The sequence below is a fragment of the Bos grunniens genome, chromosome 7, assembly GCF_055505025.1.
Source record: "Bos grunniens cultivar Pamir isolate PY7600 chromosome 7, Bosgru_T2T1.0, whole genome shotgun sequence".
Taxonomy (NCBI): domain Eukaryota; kingdom Metazoa; phylum Chordata; class Mammalia; order Artiodactyla; family Bovidae; genus Bos; species Bos grunniens.
The window spans coordinates 109,403,945-109,429,239 of NC_141171.1; the positions used below are offsets into that span (position 1 = coordinate 109,403,945).

Below are 25,295 nucleotides of genomic sequence, written 5' to 3' on the forward strand. Positions count from 1 at the left end.
GGACCGATACCTGTACCTATAGATTGGCCTTTAATAGGTGTATGTGATCTTACAATATTTGGTCTTCCTGTTCTCTAATATGGTATGCTTCTCAATTTCTATAAATCTTCAAAATTTTCCTTCAGAAATATTTTATAGCTTTCAATGCACAGGTTTTACACTTTTTTGTTCAAAATTTTCAGAAGCACTTAAATTCTTTTGATGTGACTTTGAACATAATTTTCTTAATTGAATATTTGGATTTTTTTCTAGTATACAGAAATGTAATATCCACTCATCTTGCATTCTATATCTCCTCGAGTTTGGTTATGGACTCCAGTGGGTTTAGGGTGAATGCTTTAGAGTATTATGCATACAGGATCGCAGAGTTTGTAAGTAAAGACAGTTGTACTTCTTCCCTTTCTAGATATATGCCTACAATGCATTTTTGATCTGACCTCTGAACACTCCCCCAGTGTCAGCTCTGTCTGCTCCGCTCTTCATTCACTGCTGCCTGATTCACAACCTTTCCTTCTGTAAAGCTCGTCTGCTCTCAGTTCTGTCTCAGGACATTTGCACGTTATCCCTTTTTCCCTCAACGTTCTTCACCCAAATCTTTCATGGCTGCCTCCTTCCATCATTTCCATCCTTCACATCTCAAATCAAAAACCATCACTTCAAAGTGAACTTCCCTGGTCATCCTGGGGAAGTCTGTCATCTCTATGACTATTCTATATCATTCTGTAAACTAGTTTCTTCAGAACACTTACAACCTCACAACAATCTCCTCTTTTTACGTATTTATGTTGTTGCCCAGCTCTCAACTTGAATGTCACCTCCTTGACGGCAGTGGCCTTGGCTGTGTTTCCACCGCTCAATCCCAGTGCCTGCCTCATATTAGGTGTATTTCTTTTTCTTTTTCCTTCTGCTGTATGGTTGACAGAAAACAAAAAGAAAAATTAAAAGCATGCAAACAAAAACTATTCAAAAGACTGACTTTCATACATTAGTTACTGTAAAATGGACTGGAAATTATCACAGGGATTAACTATTCTACAGGGAAGAAGGGGCATTAAACAAAAGTAAGTTGACACATTTTGATTATGTGTTGGAGCTTTGAAACAATACAGGACATAGTAATTTTGTGCACTCACACATGGGCCTGGGACCATTCGTCACACACACCTTGAAGTTTGAGGGAGGGCTATTCAGTTGCATCTGTGCAGATTCTTTTTTGTGAGTTAGAGAATTAAGAGTGCAAGCTCTGCATCTGAAAGTTTCTGTGAAGCTGAGACCGGCTCCTGGCGTACGGGGCTGTGGCTGGACCTTTGTTTTTCCCCCCTCTTTCCCTGTCATCTCCTGTCTGCTCATCCTGAACCGTCATGGGATGAGATGCTGCAGGGCTAGTGGTGCGGACTCAGAGCCACGGGGAGCACTCTGGTACAGGGTAGTGCTCACCACTGGGCCCTCCAGATCATTCACTGGTTTCCTTGGTGTCATTCTCTTGACAAGAAGCTCTGGGAATTCAGCGCATTTTTCCCCTTCAGCTAGATGCCACCAGAGTATCTGACTCTCTGGATGTGTCAGGCAGGCTCTGTAGTTAAATGGCTCAGCATTTCTGTTTGTCAGGGTGATATAAAATAAGGGGGGGAAATGTTTGCTTTGTGAAGCCCTGCCATAAAACCTTCAGGAAGGATTATACATCATCAGGCCTTTGATTCACAAAGGAAAATGCTCTGAAAGACAAAACATCTTTAGTGTCAATTTTCAACTAGGAGAAAATTGAATGAAATGAAGTTTGACATATGGAACAGTTTTCATAAGTTGTTTCAAATATAAGTCACAAGAAAGGTCACTTTGAGGATATGGTAGAAGCTCAGATGAGATGCTTCTAATAACCTGAACAGAGCCCAGAGCTGACTTGCTTCTCTGTGCCGGTGGGCCACGCTGTGGACCATGCTCAGTCAAGGAAGAACTGGGCTCATTAACCATTCGTGATTGCAGAGGGCTTCTGTAGAAAGGGAGGCTAAAACTAGCTTGGAAAACACGTAGGCAGACTCTCTCTACCTTCATTACCTAAGCCCATCCCTGGAAAACAACCTTTCACTAAACTCTCCCTCACCAGCAGCTGTCACGTATGCGGCTAAAAGCTTAGTGAAATATGACCAGCACAGTCGCATTCCAGTCATATTGGAAAGTCAGCCTATGCCATCTACACTGCTGTGCTGTGATGAAACACAGTTTCACACAGAACCAAACACTCTAAGAGCGTATTTCTCAGAAACTTTGGTCGTATGTACATTTTTGGGTGTTGATAAATAAATATGATTAAGATCCAATCTCACCAAGTAGTCATAACTGGCTAATCTTGGTTCTAAATGCCATATGCAGCATGGAACGTTCATTTCAGATTCATTCTTTAAAGGAGTTAGGATTTTCCAAGCCACAGTTTCCAAACCGTGTGCTTCTTTGTGCAGTTATCAGATCAGATCAGTCGCTCAGTCGTGTCCGACTCTTTGCGACCCCATGAATTGCAGCACGCCAGGCCTCCCTGTCCATCACCAGCTCCCGGAGTTCACCCAGACTCATGTCCATCGAGTCAGTGATGCCATCCAGCCATCTCATCCCCTGTCGTCCCCTTCTCCTCCTGCCCCCAATCCCTCCCGGCATCAGAGTCTTTTCCAATGAGTCAATTCTTCACATCAGGTGGCCAAAGTACTGGAGTTTCAGCTTCAGCATCATTTCTTCCAAAGATATCCCAGGGTTGATCTCCTTCAGAATGGACTGGTTGGATCTCCTCACAGTCCAAGGGACTCTCAAGAGTCTTCTCCAACACCACAGCTCAAAAGCATCAATTCTTTGGCACTCAGCCTTCTTCACAGTCCAACTCTCACATCCATACATGACCACTGGAAAAACCATAGCCTTGATTAGACAAACCTTTGTTGGCAAAGTAATGTCTCTGCTTTTGAATATGCTATCTAGGTTGGTCATAACTTTCCTTCCAAGGAGTAAGTGTCTTTTAATTTCATGGCTGCAGTCACCATCTGCAGTGATTTTGGAGCCCAGAAAAATAGTCTGACACTGTTTCCACTGTTTCCCCATCTATTTGCCATGAAGTGATGGGACCGGATGCCATGATCTTCGTTTTCTGAATGTTGAGCTTTAATAGGTTAAACTAATTCATCTTATTCCTCATCACCTCCTCCCGGATTCATAATCTCCAGTTTCCTGATACTCACAATAATATGTAGATTTGTTTCTGTTGTCTGACAGTTGATGGAGCATTAAATAAGAAGAGATGACAAAGCCAGAATAGTAGCTCTCACTCCTGACTCACAACCTCAGCGAAAGCAAAAATGAGTAAATCAGTCTTCCCTTGGAGAGGGGTGGCTAGGAGCTAGAAAGGCAAAACCACTCCTCGTATGCTGGACATAAGGGGAAAAGGGGCTTTCCGTTTTCTACTTGTCAGCACGTGTCACTGTCCCCTCCCCTCAGGCCTGACGCATTAGAGCAGGGGCAGTAGGGACTGCGCTTCGCTTTTTGACTGATGGCATGGCAAGCCGAGTCAGGGAGGACATTGGCCCTCCAGGTGAGAGCGGCCTACCCCCGCAAGTAGCGCCAAGAAACAGGGGCGGGTTCAGAAGTGGACTGGACTCTCGCCTGCGATCCCATTTCCTGGGGCGTTGCCCGCCGTGCCTGAGAGCTGCTCTGATAGTGCTTCCGTCTCCCACGTGACCCAGATGCCCAGCCTTAGCAGATTGAAAGCATCAGGCCCTTTGGTACAAGTCAGGCTGATCGATTTTACTCGAAAAAGAGAAAGCACACATTTCGCACAACATGGCACAAGGTACACCCATTAACAGAGCTGCTGGTAGGGAGGCCAGAGCAGCTCCTACATGTTTCTCTTCCAAGAAGCTTTCCCTCGTTTGACAGAGTCTACCCGCGGCGAGGAATTTGCATGGAGTGGAAAGGGAGGGAGCGGCCATTTGTCTGCCGGTCATCCAGGTGGCTAAAGTGGAGAGGATGTCACACCCAGATCACGCTGCCTCGGGCACCCCTCGAGGGCACGCAGGTTGCTGGACAGCAGCTCTGTTGTGTCTATAAAGCCTAAATGGCGTAGTAGGACTTGAAGCCGGGCTGGCTTAGCTTGACACGACTGAGCACGCCCGCTCCCATGCTCAGATTAGTTCTGGTCCTGTAGGATGACTGCAGACCTAGGATCCTCTTTCCTTGTGGAATTACTTTGAAGTCTCTGCAGGAAATTTAATCTACTCATACAGCTTCTCTCATTTAAAAACAAAATTGATCAGCTGCTAATTATTTATCTAGACAGTTTCTTTACAAATTCTCAGAGCTCTGTCTTAACAATATTTTTCCTCTTTTGAACTGGCTGTGTTAAAAAATAAACCAATGAATTTTAAAAAAGGAAAACAGAAAAAACTCTATCTTAAAATTTGCTTTTGGGATTATAAAGCCCAAGCTACTTCTTTAGTTGTTGTTATTTTTTAATAACAACTTTGTTGATGTGTGATTCACACACAATAAAGTCTCCCCTTGAAAACTGTACAGTTCAGTGGTTTTGAGTCTATTCACAGAGTAGTGTGGCCATACCACTACCTAATTCCAAAACGTCTTCTTCTCCCCGCAGGAAACCCCGTGAGCAGCCCTCGCATTTCCTTACCCTGGTCCCTGACAACCAGTACTGTGCTTTCTGACTCAGTTCTGCCCGTTTCGTATAAATCACGTCACAAAAGATGTGTCTTTTGTGTCCAAATTCTTACACGTACTGTGTTTCAAAATGTATCCGTATCGTGGCAGATGTCAGTACTCTGTTCCTTTCATGTAACAAGTAACGTTCCCTACGTCACATTTTGTTTATCTGCTTATCAGTCGGTAGACATGTAGGTCGTTCCCATTTGTTTAATATTATGGATAATGGTTCTGTGCGCCGTTTGTGTACACGCGTGTGCAAGCTTTTGCGTGGACTTTACAGTTTTTCTAGGTAGATACCTGAAAATGGAATTCTTGGGGCATATAACTCTGTGTTTCAATTTGGTGGAAAACCACAAGCCATTTTACATTTCTACCAACAATGAATAGGGGTTTAATTTCTCCACATCCTCATCAACATACTTATTGTTCATCTTCTTAATTTTAGACATCCTGTTGGGTTTGAAGAGGTGTCTCATTGTTGTTTTGATTTGCAGTTCCCTAGTGACTAATGATTTGGGGAATATTTTATTGAGATACAGTTGGTGCACAGTATTATGTTTCAGATGTATAGTACAGTGAGTCATAATTTTAAAAGTTACACTCCACTTACAGTTATAAAGTGTCGCCTACATTCCCTGTGTTATGAGTAGATCCCTGTAGCGTATTTATTTTATACACAGTAGCTTACACATCTCAGTCCCCTACGGCTCTCGTGCCGTCCTGCTTTCCCGTTCCCCATTAATAACCACTATCTTGTTCTTTGTATCTATGGGTCCCTTTCTTTTTTTGTTGAATTCACTGGTTTGTTTTAGTTTTAGATTCCACATATAAGTGATATCATACAGTATTTGTCTTTCTCTGTCTGACCATTTCACTTAACATAATATCTTTATTGCAAATGGCAAAATTTCATTATTTTTTATGGTTGAGTGGTATTCTTCTGTGTGTGTGTGTATCACATCTTCTTTATCCACTCGTCTATTGATGGGCAGTTAGATTGTTTCTGCATCTTGACAATTATAAATAATGCTGCCCTGAACATTGGTTGGAATTTTGAGCATTTTTTCACATGCTTATTGGACATTTGTATATAGTTTTGGGGAAATAGCTATGAAATCCTTTGCCCATTTTTAAGCAGAGTTTATTTATTTTCTTATTTGGGGGTTGAAAAATTATTTATAAACTCTGAATAAAAGTTTATCAGATATATGATATGCAAGTATTTTCTCCCATTCTGTAGACTGTCTTTTCACTTTCTTGATGATGTTCTTTAAAGCACAAGTTTCTTTTTTAAAAATTTTGATTGTCTAATTTATCTATTTTTAATTTTATTTTTTATGATGTTCAGTTCAGTTCAGCTCAGTTCAGTCGCTCAGTCGTGTCCAACTCTTTGCAACCCCATAAATTGCAGCACGCCAGGCCTCCCTGTCCATCACCAACTCACTCAAACTCACGTTCATCGAGTCAGTGATGCCATCCAGCCATCTCATCCTCTGTTGTCCCCTTTTCCTCCTGCTCCCAATCCCTTCCAGCATCAGGGTCTTTTCCAGTGAGTCAACTCTTTGCATGAGGTTAGTGCTATATTTAAGAAGCCAATTCTTAACCTGAAATCTCAAAGATTTACAATTTTGTTCCCTTCTAAAAGTTTTTATAGTTTTCATTCTTCCACATACATCTATGACCCATGTTGAATAAATTTCTGTATGTGGTAGGAAGACAATTTCTTTCCTTTTCTTCTGTCCTTCCTCATATAGATATCTAGTAGACCAAGTATCACTTGCTGGAAAGATCATTCTTTTAACCAAATTGTCTTGATATTCTCTGTCAAAAATCATTTGGCCATAGGAATAAGGGCTTACTTCTGGTATAAAACAATTTCTTGTCCCTTTATCTTCTGAAAATACCTTGATTATGGAGTATAAGTTCAAGTGTGTCTATCTTGAAAAACTCAAAACACATTCTCTGGACTAGAAATTATTTATCTCTGGTACTCGAGTCTTATTTTAGGTTGTATTCTCCTAGAAGTAAATTCTAAGACCAGAACCCAAGGGTGAGTTGATTATTTAGGAATTGTAGGAAACATTGGTTAAGAGTGGAACAGAGACGTACAGAAGGAAAAGAAGACAGTAAAGCTCAGGTGTTTCAAATCCAAAAAGGTGATGCTGTAAAAGTGCTGCACTCAATATGCCAGCAAATTTGGAAAACTCAGCAGTAGCCATAGGACTGGAAAAGGTCAGTTTTCATTCCAATCCCAAATGCCAAAAAATGTTCAAACTACTGCACAATAACACTCATCTAACACACTAGCAAAGTAATGCTCAAAATTCTCCAAGCAAGCTTTCAACAGCATGTGAATTGTAAACTTTCACCAGTTCATCTGGATTAGAAAAGGCAGAGGAACCAAATTGCCAACATATGCTGGACCATCGAAAAAGCACAAGAGTTCCAGAAAAACATCTACTTCTGCTTTATTGACTACACTGAAGCCTTTGACTGTGTAGATCATAACAAACTAGAAAATTCTTAAAGAGATGGGAATACCAGACCACCTGAGATACCTCCTGAGAAATCTGTATGCAGGTCGAGAAGCAACAGTTAGAACCGGACATGGAACAACAGACCGATTCCAAATTGGGAAAGGAGTATGTCAAGGCTATATATTGTCACCCTGCTTATTTAACTTATATGCAGAGTACATCATGCAAAATGCTGGGCTGGGTGAAGCACAAGCTGGAATCAAAATTTCCAGGAGAAATATCAATAACCTCAGATACGCAGATGACACCACCCTTATGGCAGAAAGTGAAGAACTAAAGAGCCTCTTCATGAAAGTGAAAGAGGAGAGTGAAAAAAGTTTGCATAAAGTCAACATTCAGAAAACTAAGATCATGGCATCCGGTCCCATCACTTCATGGTAAATAGATAGGGAAACAATGTAAACCACGACAGATTTTATTTTCTTGGGCTCCAAAATTACTACAGATGGTGACTGCAACCATGAAGTTAAAAGATGATTGCTCCTTGGAAGAAAAGCTATCACCAACCTAGACAGCATATTACAAAGCAGAGACATTACTTTGCTAACAAAGGTCTGTCTCATCAAAGCTATGGTTATTCTAGTAGTCACGTATGGATGTGAGAGTTGGACTATAAAGAGAGCTGAGCACCGAAGAATTGGTGTTTTTGAATTGTGATGTTGGAGAAGACTCTTGAAGTCCCTTGGACAGCAAGGAGATCAAACCAGTCCATCCTAAAGGAAATTAATCCTGAATGTTCATTGGAAGGACTGATGAAGCTGAAACTCCAATACTTTGGTTACCTTTTGTGAAGAACTGACTCATTTGTAAAGACCCTGATTCTGGGAAAGATTGAAGGCAGGAGAAGGGGATGACAGAGGATGAGATGGCATCACCAACTCAATGGACATGAGCTTAAGCAAGCTCCGGGAGTTGGTGATGAACAGGGAAGCCCGGCTTGCTGCAAACTATGGAGCCACAAAAAGTCAGATACGACTGAGAGACTGAACTGAACTGAACTGAACTTTGGTTGCAAGTGGCAAAAACTAACTTCTTAAACAAAGGAGAATTGTACTGGCTCATAGGATTGGACAATGGAAAGAGGAGGGGGCAGCTGACCTTTGAAAGAACTGAAATTCCGACCTCAGTTACAATTATGATGTTTTTCTCTGCTTTGTGGCTCTTTTATCTTCAGCTCATCTAAGCAGAAGGAGCATACTTTTCTACTATTCTTGGCTCACTTTTAGCTGCACATTTGGAAAGAAATGAGCATTTCTCTGGCAGCTACAATTTAAAACATTCCCAGGGAGCACCACAATTTGGCTTACTTTGATAACATGTCCTGTGCTGACCATTCTGTCCTGAAGGATGTTGCTCTGGCCTGGTTCATGGTCACTCCCTATTTCCAGAGGGTAGAGGCTGTTATCATATGAAAAGGAGTAATGACGGGCAGGGGGGCTTGCCAGGTGGTGCTCGTGGTAAAGAACCCGCCTGCCAATGCAGGAGACAAGAGACACAGGTTCAGTCCCTGGAAGGGAAAATCATCTGGAGGAGAAAATGGCAACCCACTCCAGTGTTCTTGCCTGGAGAATCCCAGGGACAGAGAGGCTACAGTCCATAGGGTCACACAGAGTTGGACACAACTTAGCACAATGATGGGAAGAAGTAAAGAAGCATTTCCCCCACAGTTTCCTCACAGTTTCCCCCACAGTCAGTCTCTCCCATCAGGAAGCTTCCATAAGGATTTTATCCTTATCCTTCAGAGGGCAGACAGAATGAAAACCACAATCACAGAAAACTAATCAAATTGATCACATGGACCACAGCCTTGCCTAACTCAATGAAACTATGAGCCATGCCATATAGGGCCACCCAAGATGGGTCATGTGGAGAGGTCTGACAAAACGTGGTCCACTGGAGAAGGGAATGGCAAACCACTTCAGTATTCTTGCTTTGAGAAACCCATGAACAATATGAAAAGGCAAAAAGATATGACACAGAAAGATGAACTCCCCAGGTCTGTAGATGCCCAATATGCTACTTGATAAGAGTGGAGAAATAACTCCAGAAAGAATGAAGAGATGGTGCCAAAGCAAAAACAATACCCAGTTGTTGATGTGACTGGTGATGGAAGGAAAGTCCAATGTTGTAAAGAGCAATATTGCATAGGAACCTGTAATGTTAGGTCCATGAATCAAGGCAAATTGGAAGTGGTCAAACAGGAGATGGCAAGAGTGAACATCGACATTTTAGGAATCAGTGAACTAAAATGGACTGGAAAGGGTGAATTTAACTCAGATGACCATTATATCTACTACTGAGGGCAAGAATCCATTAGAAGAAATGGAGTAGCCATCATAGTCAACAAGAGTCCGAAATGCAGTACTTGGATGCAATCTCAAAAACAACAGAATGATCTCTGTTTGTTTCCAAGGCAAACCATTCGATATCACAGTAATCCAAGTCTATGCCCTGACCAGTAATGCTGAAGAAGCTGAAGTTGAATGGTTCTATGAAGACCTACCAAACCTTCTAGAACTAACACCCAAAAAAGATGTCTTTTGCATCACAGGAGACTAGAATGCAAAAATAGGAAGTCAAAAGACACTCAGAGTACCAGGCAAATTTGACCTTGGGGTACAGAATGAAGCAGGGCAAAGGCTAACAGAGTTTCACCAAGAGAACGCCCTGGTCATAACAAACACCCTCTTCCAATAGCACAATAGATGACTCTACATATAGACATCACCAGATGGTCAATCCTGAAATCAGGTTGATTATATTCTCTGGAGCTAAAGTTGGAGAAGCTCTATACAGTCAGCAAAAACAAGACCGGGAGTTGACTGTGGATCAGATTATGAATTCCTTATTGCCAAACTCAAACTGAAATTGAACAAAGTAGGGAAAACCACTAGACCATTTAGGTATGACCTAAATCAAATCTCTTACGATTATATAGTGGAAGTGACAAATAGATTCAAAGGATTAGATCTGATAGACAGAGTGCTTGAAGAAATATGAATGGATATTCATGACACTGTACAGGAGGCAGTGATCAAGACCATCCCTAAGAAAAAGAAATGCAAAAAGGCAAAATGATTGTCTGAGGAGGCCTTACAAATAGCTGAGAAAAGAAGAGACACTAAAGGCAAAGGAGAAAAGGAAAGATATACCCATCTGAAGGCAGAGTTCCAAAGAATATCAAGGAGTGATAAGAAAGCCTTTCTAAGTGATCAATGCAAAGAAATAGAGGAAAATAATAGAATGGGAAAGACTAGAGGTCTCTTCAAGAAAATTAGAGATACCAAGGGAACATTTCATGCAAAAATGGGCATAATAAAGGACAGAAATGGTATGGACCTAACAGAAGCAGAAGATATTAAAAAGAGATGGCAAGAATACACAGAAGAACTATACAAAAAAGATCTTCATGACCCAGATAACCACAGATTGTGTGATCACTTGATTAGAACCAGACATCCTGCAATGTGAGGTCAAGTGGGCCTTAGGAAGCATCACTATAAACAAAGGTATTGGAGGTGATGGAATTCCAGTTGAGCTATTTCAAATCCTGGAAGATGATGCTGTGAAAGTGCTGCACTCAATATGCCAGCAATTTTGGAAAACTCAGCAGTGGCCACAGGACTGGAAAAGGTCAGTTTTCATTCCAATCCCAAAGAAAGGCAATGCCAAAGACTGCTCAGACCACTGCAGAATTGCACTCATCTCACGTGCTAGTAAAGTAATGTTCAAAATTCTCCAAGCCAGGCTTCAGCAGTATGTGAACTGTGAACTTCCAGATGTTCAATCTGGATTTAGAAAAGGCAGAGGAACCAGAGATCAAATCGCCAACATTTAGAAAAATGATACTGAAGAATTTAATTACAGGGCAGCAATGGAGAAACTGACATAGAAAATAGACTTCTGGATATGGGGAGAGGGGAAGCGAGGGTGAGAGGCATAGAAAGAGTAGCATGGAGACTTCTATTACCATATGTAAAACAGATAGTCAGGGGGATTTGTGCTGTGGCTCAGGAAACTCAAACAGGGGCTCTGCATCAACCTCCAGGGTGGAGAGGGAATAAGAGGGAGGTTCAGAAGGGAGGGGTTATAGGTATACCTATGGCTGATTTATGTTGAGGTTTACAGAAAACAACAAAACTCTGTAAAACAATTATTCTTCAATATAAAAATAAACTTAAAAAATAAATAAAACAAACAGCAACAAAAAAAGAAAGTTGAGCACCAAAGAATCTATGCTTTTGAATTGTGGTGTTGGAGAAGACTCTTGAGTCCTTTGGACTGCAAGGAGATCCAACCAGTCAATCCTAAAGGAAATCAGTCCTGAATATTCATTGGAAGGACTGATGCTGAAGCTGAAACTCCAATACTTTGGCCACCTGATGTGAAGAACTGACTCATTGGAAAAGACCCTGGCGCTGGGCAAGATTGAAGGCAGGAGGAGAAGGGGACGACAGAGGATGAGATGTTTGGATGGCATCACCGACTCGATGGACATGAGTTTCAGCAAGCTCTGGGAGTTGGTGATGGACAGGGAGGCCTGGCATGCTGCATTCCACGGGGTTGCAAAGAGCCAGACATGACTGAGCGACTGAACTGAAAGAACTGTTGATGTCTAGGTTTGGAGGTGGGTGTGGTGTGTGTGTGTGGAAGATCAAGGCCAAACAAAAGCATACAAAGGAGACAAAAACTTCTTGCTCTCTGAGTCCTTTGCATAATTCAGTAATATCTCAGGAACTTTGACTCACCATGGGATTCTATTTCAAGAGCTTCTAGAGAAACTCCTGCTTCTCACAACTGTCATCTTCCCTTGGATACACCCTATCAAATCACAGTTCCCATGAGGTTACATCATGCTGTGGGATAGCTGATCTCCTTGTTTGTAATTGTAAGGGAGTAATAAAAAAAATCTGAATCAGTCTTAACTTTTTTTCTCTTTTTAAGTCCTCAAATAATGATTCGTTAGGATTTACCTCAGATTTGGACTTGAACCCATGTCCCAGGATTCAAACCCATCCAAAATCTAGTTTGGGACTCTAACATGCCCAGGACTCGAACCCAGCCGAAACCCATAGTACCTGGTTTCCAGACTTAATGAAACTCAGCTTCTTGATGTCTTAATCAAGAAAGAATTCAGTGAGAGACAAATTGAAAGGTAAGAAGAGGATTTATTCAGATTCGGAGGGAAGCACCCGCCACAGACAGAGTGTGGGCCATTGCAGAGGACAAGTGGGGCTGTGAATGTGGCCTGGCTAGCTTTTTTTTTGCTGTTTGTTGCCTTCTATTGTTTTAAATATGTTTTTAATTAATTAATTTATTTTAATTGGAGGCTAATCACTTTACAATATCGTAGTGGTTTTTGCCATACATTGCCATGAAGGCTGTTGCTGTTGTTCAGTCACTCAGCCTTGTCTGACTCTTTGTGACCCCGTGGACTGCAGCACGCCAGGCTTCCCTGTTCTTCACCGTCTCCCAGAGCTTGCTCAGACTCATGCACATTGAGTCAGTGATGCCCTCCAACCATCTTGTCCTCTGCTGTCTCCTTTTCCTCCTGCCTTCAATCTTTTGAAGTTTTTATGGGTTGGGTAATTTCATTGGCTAATGAGTGGAAGGATTGTTCCAACTAGTTTGGGGAAGGGGTGCAGATTTCCAGGAATTGAGCCACTGCCTACTTTTTGGTCTTTTGACAGTGCCTTGGAACTGTCCTGGCACCTCTGAGTGTTTCATTGAGCTTGCTGACTGAGGATCAAGGTCTGGTGAAATTAGCTTGTCTGCTAATCCTGGATCCATTTGATTCTAGTTGGCTTATGTTGTGTCTCTGAGGTATGTCATTCTTTCAGAAGTTGTTTCCCGCCCACTTACTTGCTATTTCAGAAAGAAATTACAAATTTCAGTGGCGCCTAGATAGCAAGAAAGGAACCAGAGATCAAATTGCCAACATTCTTTGGATCCTAGAGAAAGCAAGGGAATTCTAGGGAAAAAAAAAAAAGACATCTACTTCTGCTTCATACTGTTCATTGGGGTTCACTGGAGTGGTCTGCCATTCCCTTTTCCAGGGGAGATTAAGAAGAGGTGGCAAGAATACACAGAAGAACTATATAGAAAAGCTATTAATGACCTGATAACCACGATGATGTGGTCACTCACCTAGAGCCAGACATCCTAGAGTGGGAAGTCAAATGGGCCTTAGAAAGCATTAGTATGAACAAAGCTAGTGGAGGTGATGGGATTCTCGTTGAGCTATTTAAAACCTGAAAAGATGATGTTCTTAAAGTGCTTCACTCAATATGCCAGCAAACTTGGAAGATTCAACAGTGGCCACAGAACTGGAAAAAGTCAGTTTTCATTCCAATCCCAAAGAAGGGCAATACCAAAGAATGCTCAAATTCAGTTCAGTCGCTCAGTTGTATCTGACTCTCTGCGACCCCATGGACTGCAGCACTTCAGGCTTCCCTGTCCATCACCAACTCCCAGAGCTTGCTCAAACTCATGGCCATTGAGTTGGTGATACCATCAAACCATGTCATCCTCTATCCTGCCCTTTATCTCCTGCCTTCAATCTTTCCCAGCACTTCTGTACAATTGTGCTAATTTCACAAGCTAACAAGTTATTTCTCAAAATCCTTCAAACTAGCCTTCAACAGTATGTGAACTTAGAACTTCCAGATGTACCAGCTGGATTTAAAAAAGGCAGAGGAATCAGAGACCAAGTTTCCAATATCCATTGGATCATAGATAAAACAAGGAAATTCCAGAAAAACAGCTAATTCTGCTTCATTATGTGAAAGCCTTTGACTGCGTGGATCACAAAAAACTGGAAAATTCTTCAAGAGATGGGAATACCAGACCATCTTATCTGTCTCCTTAGAGACCTGTATGCAGATCAAGAAACAACAGTTAGAACTGGACATGGAACAACAGACTGGTTCAAAATTGGGAAAGGAGTACATCAAGGCTATATATTGTCACCCTGCTTATTTAACTTATATGCAGAATATATCCTGAGAAATGCTGAGCTGGATGAATCACAAGCTGGAATCAAGATTGCTGGGGAAAATATCAACAACATCAGATATGTAGATGATATCACACTAATGGCAGAAAGCAAAGAGGAATTAAAGAGCCTCTTGATCAGGGTGAAAGAGGAGAGTGAAAAAGCTGGCTTAAAACTCAACCGTCAAAAAACTAAGATCATGGCATTCTATCCCATCACTTCATGGCAAAGAGATGGGGGAAAAGTAAAAGCACTGGCAGATTTTCTTTTCTTGGGCTCCAAAATCACCACAGATGGTGACTGCAGCCACAAAATTAGACACTTCCTCCTTAGAATGAAAGCTATGACAAAACTAGACAGCATATTCAAAACAGAGACATCACTTTGCCGACAAAGATCCATATAGTCAAAGCTGTAGTTTTTCCAGTACTCATGTATGGATGTGAGAGTTGAATCATAAAAAAGGCTGAATGCTGAAGAATTGATGCTTTCAAATTGTGGTGCCGGTGAAGACTCTTGAGAGTCCCTTGGACTGCAAGGAGATCAAACCAGTCCACCTGAAAGAAAATCAAACCTGAATATTCATTGGAAGGACTGATGCTGAAGCTCGAATACTTTAGCCACCTGATGTGAAGATCCAACTCATTTGAAAAGAACTTGGTAATGGGAAAGATTGAGGGCAGGAGGAGAAGGGGGCGGAGAGGATGAGATGGTTGGATGGCATCACAGACTCAATGGATCTGAGTTTGAGCAAACTCAGGGGGTTAGTGAAGGAGACGGAAGCCTGGAGTGTTGCAGTCCATGGGGTCACAAAGAGTTGGACATGACTTAGCGACTGCGCAACAATAATAAATCTAGCAAGAGGCATACAGCTGTTTTAGAAATTAGTGGGTGATGTCAAATTTCAAATAATCAGTCTTCAGCAAAGACTAGAATGAGAAAGAGTTTTAAAATGCTTGGGGAATTCTGAAGCGGTTTCTGTTTTGTTTCTAAGTAATTACTGCCGTGTGTATGCCTCAGGAACCCTCCAGACTGCAACAAGATCCACTAGCCTTTTCTGGAAAGGGAGAGATGGGTTTGCTTGTGCGGGAGCAATCTCTTTAAGCAAGAAAAATAAGAGCAATGAAACTACTTTTACTAGTGAAGCAACACACACAGTAAGTAGTTACATGCTAATGCAAGGTATCACCTTTAATTAGGACTTGAGGAGGCTGAGTTCTGCTGTCTTCAGTCTTTGGCAATAAGCAGTCATGATCAAAGAGCTACCTTCTTTGAATAATTTAGATAGATATCCATTTTAATTAAAGTAGATAAGGAATACTGGATATGAAAATGACTGCTGCTTCGTTTTTTCACTTTTCGGTTAAGGTGACTGGCAAATATGTCCCTGTACAGAAGGAAAGCGCATCTGGCTTAGTCCCTCTTTAGGTCTGCAGATCAAGCACACAGTCGGCTGGAGGCCTTCTGTGATCCCAGCACTTCCCTGGGATGGAGCAGGTGGGAGGGAGCCTCTTTCAGCATCGCCTGATGGGTTACCATACAGGTGTCAACAGCTGCCAGAGGACAAACCAATCTGGTTCTGCTTTTCAGAGAATGAGATATATGCCTCCCTGCCCCCAAACAAGAGTGGTTTGGAATGCAGCAAAGCATCTGAGGAATCATTAGACATATCCTCAGAATGTCATGAAAAGGTCCCACTGAAAAGATAGTCTATTCAGAGGTCGGAACGCAGCCCGTGTACACCATCAGAAGTCATAGGCTGCCCTGCTCTGCCTTTGGAGGGTGAGTAAGGATGCTCAAAAGAAAAGTCTGGCACAGAGCCATTAGGTTGCAAGATCTCAGCTGTCTCAGAAGTCTTCAGTGGTCTCCTCTTTCTGCCTCATTTTCTCTTTTCTCTCAGCTGTCTCGCACCCTCTCCTTTTCTCCTCGATCCCCACGCCAGCAGAACAGCAACGTCACCAGCAAATCAATCAACAATCATGTTCAAAACAGAGACAGAAAAGAATCACAAGAGACTGGATAGCTTAGAGCAACGTTCCTTTAATTATGCTTCTTGTTTCCATATGCCTATAGGATTCCTCCTAAGCCTGGGGGTGGGCGTGGGGGGCAAGGCAGGGAAAGCCATGCTCTTTTTCTTCATCTTCCTCCTCCTCTTTAAATATTTACAGATCTGGATTAAACCCACCAGTCCAAAGTGATTTCATTTATCTCACTATTAAAGTGGAAAGGGTAGGTTAAAAACTCCACTGCCTTTCATTTTACAGATGGTCTCCATTAATAAATGAAAATATCCATAAGAATTAGGAAGTCATCCTTCCATATGCTTATGAAAACCCAGCCGCACCCTACAGCCCACACTCTGCTCATTCTCCTTGGGTTCCCATTTTTGGATCAGATTTTCAACTGATCCCTTTTACACTCTAACTGCTCAGCATCTTCTTGGACCTCTAGGTCAGATTCCTTTGCTCTGAGGGACTTTTGCCCGGCCCATCGCAAATTTAACTTTTGGAACCTCCTCTGAGATGGGCTTTGACCATTGTCTTCTGGTTCCAAGCACTGAACATATGGGCAAGCGTCACTGCATCTCTCAGTCACAAGTTGCAAGTCCAGGTAGCCTTCTTCACCTCCCTACTTGGCTTTTACTTTCATAGAAGGAGGATCTTACACAAAGTGGGAGAAGACCATGTAAACAATAGTTTTATTAAGGGAACATAAAAATAAGAGCCAGGACTTCCAGGCAGTAATAGTTGAAGTAGTGCATGGGCAGTATGGATGGGGCAGGCAAAAGCAGAGGATGGCCTATGCAGTGAAGATCAGCAAGGGATTCAAGGATGGCAGTGATTTGGGATGGCTATTGTCATACTGAATGAGACAAAGTGTAGCATGAGCTTACTTTTGATGGAGAGAGCTGTAAAGGAGGGGATGGAAAAAATCCCAAAGCAGAAGACTGTTTAACATCAAAAACATTAAAAAAAAAAAAAAAAGAAAAAGATGGTCAAGACCTGCCAGAGGGTGAGATCCAGTTTGATGCATCATGTGTTTTTCTTAACACCATCAGAGACCAGACCGATATGTGACTGAAAAGAATGCTCAGAGTCCCTGGTCACAGGATAATGAGTTTGAAAACACTCTCTTTGGAAACAAACTCAAGGCACTTGATAACTCTGGATGCAAACTTTGTGCTGAAATAAAAGTGAAGTTTGTTTTAACAATGGCATTGGATTCTGAAATGAAGCTCAGCTGCCATAAAAATTCAACATCAGTTGCACACAAACATGACCTTGCATTAAAATAAGTCTTTCAAAGGACTGGATGTACTATAAATTGGGCAAGAATCAGACTCTTTGCAAAATGCTAGTATCTGTCAGGGATGGAGATTACCCTGCTTTTCCTGGAGCTCAGGAAGAGTGACAGTAGGAATAAATGGGCCACTGGCTGTCACTGCTGGAAAGTTCAGGCTCATCCTTTCCATTGCCACAGTGAAATTCATGATAAAATGCCGATAGGATAAAGCGCAGGTCAGACCTGTCCAAATCCAGCATGGAATAAGTGTCGGCTAAGATGATCCTGCCCCCAAAACCACTGACAACTCTGGTACATTTGTATACTTCAGAGACAGATTCATCCTGTGAGAGATGGACTGACCTGCAAAATCTCATCTGCTGTCCTTGGGGAAACAATAAGAAATAAGAGATGACTGCTCTTCCCTGGCTGTTCCCATAGACAACTGAGCTTTCTATGTCTTAAACTGACAGAATGTGGTCCACTGGAGAAGGGAATGGCAAACCACTTCAGTATTCTTGCCTTGAGAACCCCATGAACAGTATGAAAAGGCAAAATGATAGGATACTGAAAGAGAAACTCCCCAGGTCAGTAGGTGCCCAATATGCTACTGGAGATCAGTGGAGAAATAACTCCAGAAAGAATGAAGGGATGGAGCCAAAGCAAAAAGAATACCCAGCCGTGGATGTGACTGGTGATGAAAGCAAGGTCCGATGCTGTAAAGAGCAATATTGCATAGGAACCTGGAATGTCATGTCCATGAATCAAGGCAAATTGGAAGTGGTCAAACAAGAGATGGCAAGAGTCAATGTCGACATTCTATCTAGGAATCAGCGAACTGAAATGGACTGGAATGGGTGAATTTAACTCAGATGACCATTATATCTACTACTGCTGGCAGGAATCCTTCAGAAGAAATGGAGCAGCCATCATGGTCAACAAAAGAGTACAAAATGCAGTACTTGGATGCAATCTCAAAAATGACAGAATTATCTCTGTTCGTTTCCAAGGCAAACCATTCAATATCACAGTAATCCAAGTCTATCCCCCAACCAGTAATGCTGAAGAAGCTGAAGTTTCAGCCAAAGATGGAGAAGCTCTATACAGTCAGCAAAAACAAGACCAGGAGTTGGCTGTGGCTCAGACCATGAACTCCTTATTGCCAAATTCAGACTGAAATTGAAGAAAGTAGGGAAAACCACTAGACCATTCAGGTATGACCTAAATCAAATCCCTTATGATTATACAGTGGAAGTGAGAAATACATTTAAGGGCCTAGATCTGATAGATAGAGTGCCTGATGAACTATGGAATGAGAGTCGTGACATTGTACAGGAGATAGGGTCAAGACCATCCCCATGGAAAAAAAATGCAAAAAAGCAAAATGGCTGTCTGGGGAGACCTTACAATAGCTGTGAAAAGAAGAGAAGTGAAAAGCAAAGGAGAAAAGGAAAGATATAAGCATCTGAATGCAGAGTTCCAAAGAATAGCAAGAAGAGATAAGAAAGCCTTCCTCAGTGATCAATGCAAAGAAATAGAGGAAAACAACAGAATGGGAAAGACTAGGGATCTCTTCAAGAAAATCAGAGATACCAAAGGAACACTTCATGCAAAGATGGGCTCGATAAAGGACAGAAATGGTATGGACCTAACAGAAGCAGAAGATATTAAGAAGAGATGGCAAGAATACACAGAAGAACTGTACAGAAAAGATCTTCATGACCCAGATAATCACGATGGTGTGATCACTCACCTAGAGCCAGACATCCTGGAATGTGAAGTCAAGTGGGCCTTAGAAAGCATCACTATGAACAAAGCTAGTGGAGGTGATGGAATTCCAGTTGAGCTATTCCAAATCCTGAAAGATGATGCTGTGAAAGTGCTGCACTCAATATGCCAGCAAATTTGGAAAACTCAGCAGTGGCCACAGGACTGGAAAAGGTCAGTTTTCATTCGAATCCCAAAGAAAGGCAATGCCAAAGAATGCTCAAACTACCGCACAATTGCACTCATCTCACACGCTAGTCAAGTAATGCTCAAAATTCTCCAAGCCAGGCTTCAGCAATATGTGAACCGTGAACTTCCAGATGTTCAAGCTGGTTTTAGAAAAAGCAGAGGAACCAGAGATCAAATTGCCAACATCCGCTGGATCATGGAAAAAGCAAGAGAGTTCCAGAAAAGCATCTATTTCTGCTTTATTGACTATGCCAAAGCTTTTGACTGTGTGGATCACAATGAACTGTGGAAAATTCTGAAAGAGATTAGAATACCAGACCACCTGATCTGCCTCTTGAGAAATCTGTATGCAGGTCAGGAAGCAACAGTTAGAACTGGACATGGAACAACAGACTGGTTCCAAATAGGAAAAGTAGTTCGCCAAGGCTGTATATTGTCACCCTGCTTATTTAACTTCTATGCAGAGTACATCATGAGAAAAGCTGGACTGGAAGAAACACAAGCTGGAATCAAGATTGCCGGGAGAAATATCAATAACCTCAGATATGCAGATGACACCCCCCTTATGGCAGAAAGTGAAGAGGAACTAAAAAGCCTCTTGATGAAGGTGAAAGAGGAGCGTGAAAAAGTTGGCTTAAAGCTCAACATTCAGAAAACGAAGATCATGGCATCCGGTCCCATCACTTCATGGGAAATAGATGAGGAAACAGTGGCTGACTTTATTTTTTCTGGGCTCCAAAATCACTACAGATGGTGACTGCAGCCATGAAATTAAAAGACTCTTACTCCTTGGAAGGAAAGTTATGACCAACCTAGATGGCATATTCAAAAGCAGAGACATTACTTTGCCAACAAAGGTCCATCTAGTCAAGGCTATGGTCATGTATGGATGTGAGAATTGGACTGTGAAGAAGGCTGAGTGCCGAAGAATTGATGCCTTTGAAGTGTGGTGTTGGAGAAGACTCTTGAGAGTCCCTTGGACTGCAAGGAGATCCAACCAGTCCATTCTGAAGGAGATCAGCCCTGGGATTTCTTTGGAAGGAATGATGCTAAAGCTGAAACTCCAGTACTTTGGCCACCTCATGTGAAGAGTTGAGTCACTGGAAAAGACTGTGATGCCGGGAGGGATTGGGGGCAGGAGGAGAAGGGGACGACAGAGGATGAGATGGCTGGATGGCATCACTGACTCAATGGACGTGAGTCTGAGTGAACTCCGGGAGTTGGTGATGGACAGGGAGGCCTGGCGTGCTGTGATTCATGGGGTCGCAAAGAGTCGGATACAACTGAGCAACTGATCTGATCTGATGTCTTAAACTGCTTAGTCTCTTCCTTGCTTTCCTGGCTACTTCCACATTTCACGCCATTGTATCTCTGTTAAACATCAGGAGGTAAGAAGAGAACTGTCGGGTTTAAACGTGTCATCCTTCTACAGGAGAAACTGAAAGTGAAAGTTGCTCAGTCATGTTCAAATCTTTGCAATGCCATGGACTGCAGCCCACCAGACCCCTCTGTCAATGGAATTTTTCAGGCAAGAGTGCTGGAGTAGATTGCCATTTCTGCAGGAGAGGACTGCCTAGTAGGAGAAATGATAGGATTTTTGGCTAAAAGTGTTTTCTCTGAGCCCTGCACTTGAGAAGGTTTGGAGGACATCGTAGCCTGCCACCTCGTATGCTTTTCAGAGTGACCCTTTATTCCTGCCCTCTGCTATGCTATGCTAAGTCGCTTCAGCCGTGTCCCACTCTGTGGGACCCCATAGACGGCAGCCCACCGGGCTCCACCGTCCCTGGGATTCTCCAGGCAAGAACACTAGAGGGGGTTGCCATTTCCTTCTCCAATGCATGAAAGTGAAAGTGAAGTTGCTCAGTCGTGTCTGACCCTCAGCAAACCCATGGACTGCAGCCCTCCAGGCTCCTCCATTCATGGGATTTTCCAGGCAAGAGTACTAGAGTGGGGTGCCATTGCCTTCTCCTCCTGCTCTCTGGGGATGGGCCAACCTTGACTTAGCGTTGCAGCCCTGCCCCAGATCACATATCTTGCACAGAGATTCTGAGCTGAATCCAACATGTCCGATGTTATCTCTCTCACATTCTTTTTACACCCCAGCATGTCTTTTTTTTTTTTTTTGGCCTCTAAGGAAAATGTTGACGTGGACAAGACCAAATAATGGGTAGTAAATGGCCCAGGGAGTACTGAGACCTTCCCTGTGAGTGCCTCACCCCTACCCCCTGGGGCAAACAAAGTAACTCTGTGGATACAAAAAGCTAGTTATGAGCAAACTTCCGTCTAATCTGCTGGACCCTGAATTCCTCTTAAAATCCAGTGTTTTGATCATGCAATATTTTAGGAATAATGTTCTTTGTGATAGTACACAGGCCATGACTTTGACTAGAGCAGAGGTTTTGAAGACTGGCAATGCTCACCTTTGGGAGGATTCAGCAGTTATTTGCATGGTAACAGTCTTAAAGAACTGGCCACAGTTCTGCCCAGCGCTGTTACTGCAACACACACCATGGGCATTCATTGCCTCTGACAGGAGTTAGAGCCCACGGAATATCTTCAAGACACTGCTGTCACGGTGATGCACCGCACTTTAGACCTTTGGTTTGTTTACTAGCTGGTGTACATGTAGCACTAGGTGCTTTTTTTTTTTTTTATCCCTCTGTTTTGCCATAAACTATCATGGCAGGAATGACTTTTTTCTTCCTTGCTGCATTGCCTGTAAGTATGTTGCTGTTGTTCAGTCGCTCAGTCACGTCTGACTCTCTGCAACAGCACAGACTGCAGCACGCCAGGCCTCCCTGTCCACCACCAACTCCCGGAATTTACTCAAACTCATGATGCCATCCAACCATCTCATCCTCTGTCGTCCCCTTCTCCTCCTGCCCCCAATCTTTGCAACATCAGGGTCTTTTCCAATGAGTCAGCTCTTCACATCAGGTGGCCAAAGTATTGGAGCTTCAGCTTCAGCATCAGTCCTTCCAATGAATATTCAGGATTGATTTCCTTTAGGATGGACTGGTTTGATTTCCTGGATGTCCAAGGGACTCTCAAGAGTCTTCTCCAGCACCACAGTTCCAAAGCTTTCAAGTATGCCTGAAGCTAATAAGCATGGGCATATCTGATGGCTATGATGAGCTAACCGTAGTAACTGTCTCAAATCCTGCTAGAGAAAGCCTGGGGCATGTCTGTTAGCAAAGAAGTCTGAGATTCCCATACGATTAAGTGTGTGTGTGTGTGTGTGAAGAGAAACATCCGTGGGATGGATCCTGCATTCATTCATTCATGAAACCAATACTTACTGCACCAATGTGGGAATACTGGGGATTATACTGGGGATAATTGAGTATATTGAGATACTGGGAATAAAATGAGCAGGAAAAAATGTGACTATCCATGCCTTTATACAGCTTATCATCCAATTGGAACAAAAAAATATTACTCAGTGACAAATAAGTAATAGCATCAATTGGAAAAGAGGTGTGTGTGCTGGAGAACGCTCAGATCTCACGTTAAATAATAAGAATGAAATGATTTTGGTTAGAGGTTTTGGGAAAAAATTAAAACTATGTGCTCAAGCATATTTAAGAATATTGTACATAGTATATTTTCTTGGCAAACGTAGAATCTATTGACTTGGTGTAATTAGAAGGAATTGTTTTTTTCTGAGGAAGAGCATGTCTTGATCAAGATATTTAAACATTAAGTCAAGATGAAAGTGTGCAGATGGTGCTGCACTTGTCACAGAAGCACGGGGATTACTGGGGCGGACTCTGAGGAGCCTGGGCAGGGGCACAGTCGGAAAGCAAATGTCCAAGTGTTGGTGGGTGGAGGACGGAAACGCGAGGAGCCGGCATGCTGAGCAGCATGCGCTGACAGGCACTTAGGTGGCCCGCGTGTCTTGCTGCTGTAAGTAAATAGAGCTGCGGTGAACACTGGGGCACATGTGGCTTTTCAGCTTATCGTTTTGTCCGGATAATATGCCCAAATGTGGGATTGCTGGGTCATATGATAGTTCTATTTCTAGTTTTCTGAGGAACCTCCGCACTATTCTCCATTGTGGCTGTACCCATTTCTATTCCCACAAACAGAGTAAGAGGGTTCCCTTTTCTCCGCATCCTCTCAAGCATTTATTACTTGTAGACTTTCTGATGATGGCCCTTCCGACCAGTGTGGGAAGTGATCTCTCATTGTCTCGATCTGCATTTCTCTGGTAAGCAGTGATGTTGAGAATCTTTCCATGTGCTTTTGGCCTGTATTTGGAGAAATGTCTGTTTGCATCTTCTGCCCATTTTTTGACTGCGTAGTCTGGTTTTTCTGACATAGAACTGCATGAGCTGTTTGCACATTTTGGAGATTAATACCTTTCTGATCACTTTATTTGCAAATATTTTCTCCCATTCTGTGGCTTATCTTTTCATTTGTTTATGGTGGTGCATACATGAAGGAGTCAAAATCTTGATAAATGAGCCAGTGAACAGAAAGAGCAAGACAAAGTTAAGAACTCCAGCACCTTTTTAAAAGAATACACGGACATGGTGTGATGGACTGAATAAAACTTAAGTGGCCATTCTCTCCATCTCAGTAATAGGAACTTCCATCTTAGTTAATCCAGGCTGCTTTAACAAAGTACCATAGACCCAGGGACTTAAACAGCAGACATTTATTTCTCCCATTCTGGAGGCTGGGAAATCCAAGGGTAAAGCGCCAGCAGACTCAGTTCTCGGTGAGAACCTGCTTCCTGGCTTGCTTGCTTCCAACTGCCTTCCCACTGGGTCCTCATACTATGGGGAGAGAGCTCCAGTCTTTCTTCCCCCTTTTTAAGCCCACCCTGTGGGCCCCACACTCATGACCTCATCCAAACCCAGTTGCCTCCCAAAGGCCCCATCTCCAAATTAAGTGACTTCAACATATGAATTTGTGAGATACAAATTCAGCCCATAACAATGACATTAAATGCTTTTGTTTCAGCGATCTAACATGGAGCCACTCTGTCAATTACTGCATTTCTATGACTGTATCTAGAAAAGGTTGTTTGTTGCCCCTGATATCACATTTTCTCTCTTTCAATAACAGTGGGATATCTAATATTCAAAGGTGAGTTGTTCACTCTCCACATATCTTGTGATTTTCTGGATGGTTTTCTCGTTGATTTCGAGTTAATTCTGTTTTGTAGTTCGGAACACACTTTGACTAATTTCACTTTTTAAAATTTTCCGTGCAGAACATGGTCTATTTTGAGGAATGTTCCATGTGCGCTTGTAAAAAAAATGTGTATTCTGCTATAATTGGGTAAAACGCTCTAGAAATATCAGCTAGGTGAAGTTGGTTAGTAGTGTTCTTCAGATCTCCTATATCCTTACTGACTTCCTGACTACTTGTTCTAGCAACTGCAAAAAGAAAAGTACTGATGTATTCAACTATAGTTCTGGATTTGTCTTTTTCTCCTTTCAACTTCATCAGATTTTGCCTCATATATTTTGTAGCTTTGTTATTAGGCATATATGCAGTTCTTGAAGTATTGACCTCTTTGTCATTATATTATGTATCTCTTTGTTCTGGGTAATAGTTCTTTTTAAGCTATTTAAAATATCTTTTAATATTATTTATTTTTTAAATTATGAAAATAGTATAACACATTCACAGGAGACTTGGAAAATACAGAACAAAGTTACATATAGTTCCACTGTATATGGCAATTGTTTGTTTTAAGTCGATAAATTAAGATTTTTAGTTGGAGTTTCAATATCAAACTCTCAGAAATTAATAGCATGAGTGTACAGAGAAGTAGAAGAATATAGCATCTGAAAAGTAGAAAGAATATAGCATCTGAA

General features: G+C 42.2%; 1 long non-coding RNA gene across 2 annotated transcripts in view; it reads right to left on the bottom strand.

Moving 5' to 3' along the window:
* LOC147370102 (uncharacterized) overlaps positions 1–8,516 on the bottom strand; it is a 36,492-nt gene extending 27,976 nt beyond the window's left edge. For both annotated transcript variants that reach the window (XR_015168446.1, XR_015168445.1), the window contains exon 1: positions 750–8,516. This is a non-coding gene — a long non-coding RNA (uncharacterized LOC147370102). The remainder of the gene's footprint in view (positions 1–749) is intronic.
* Between the last annotated feature and the right edge of the window lie 16,779 nt (positions 8,517–25,295).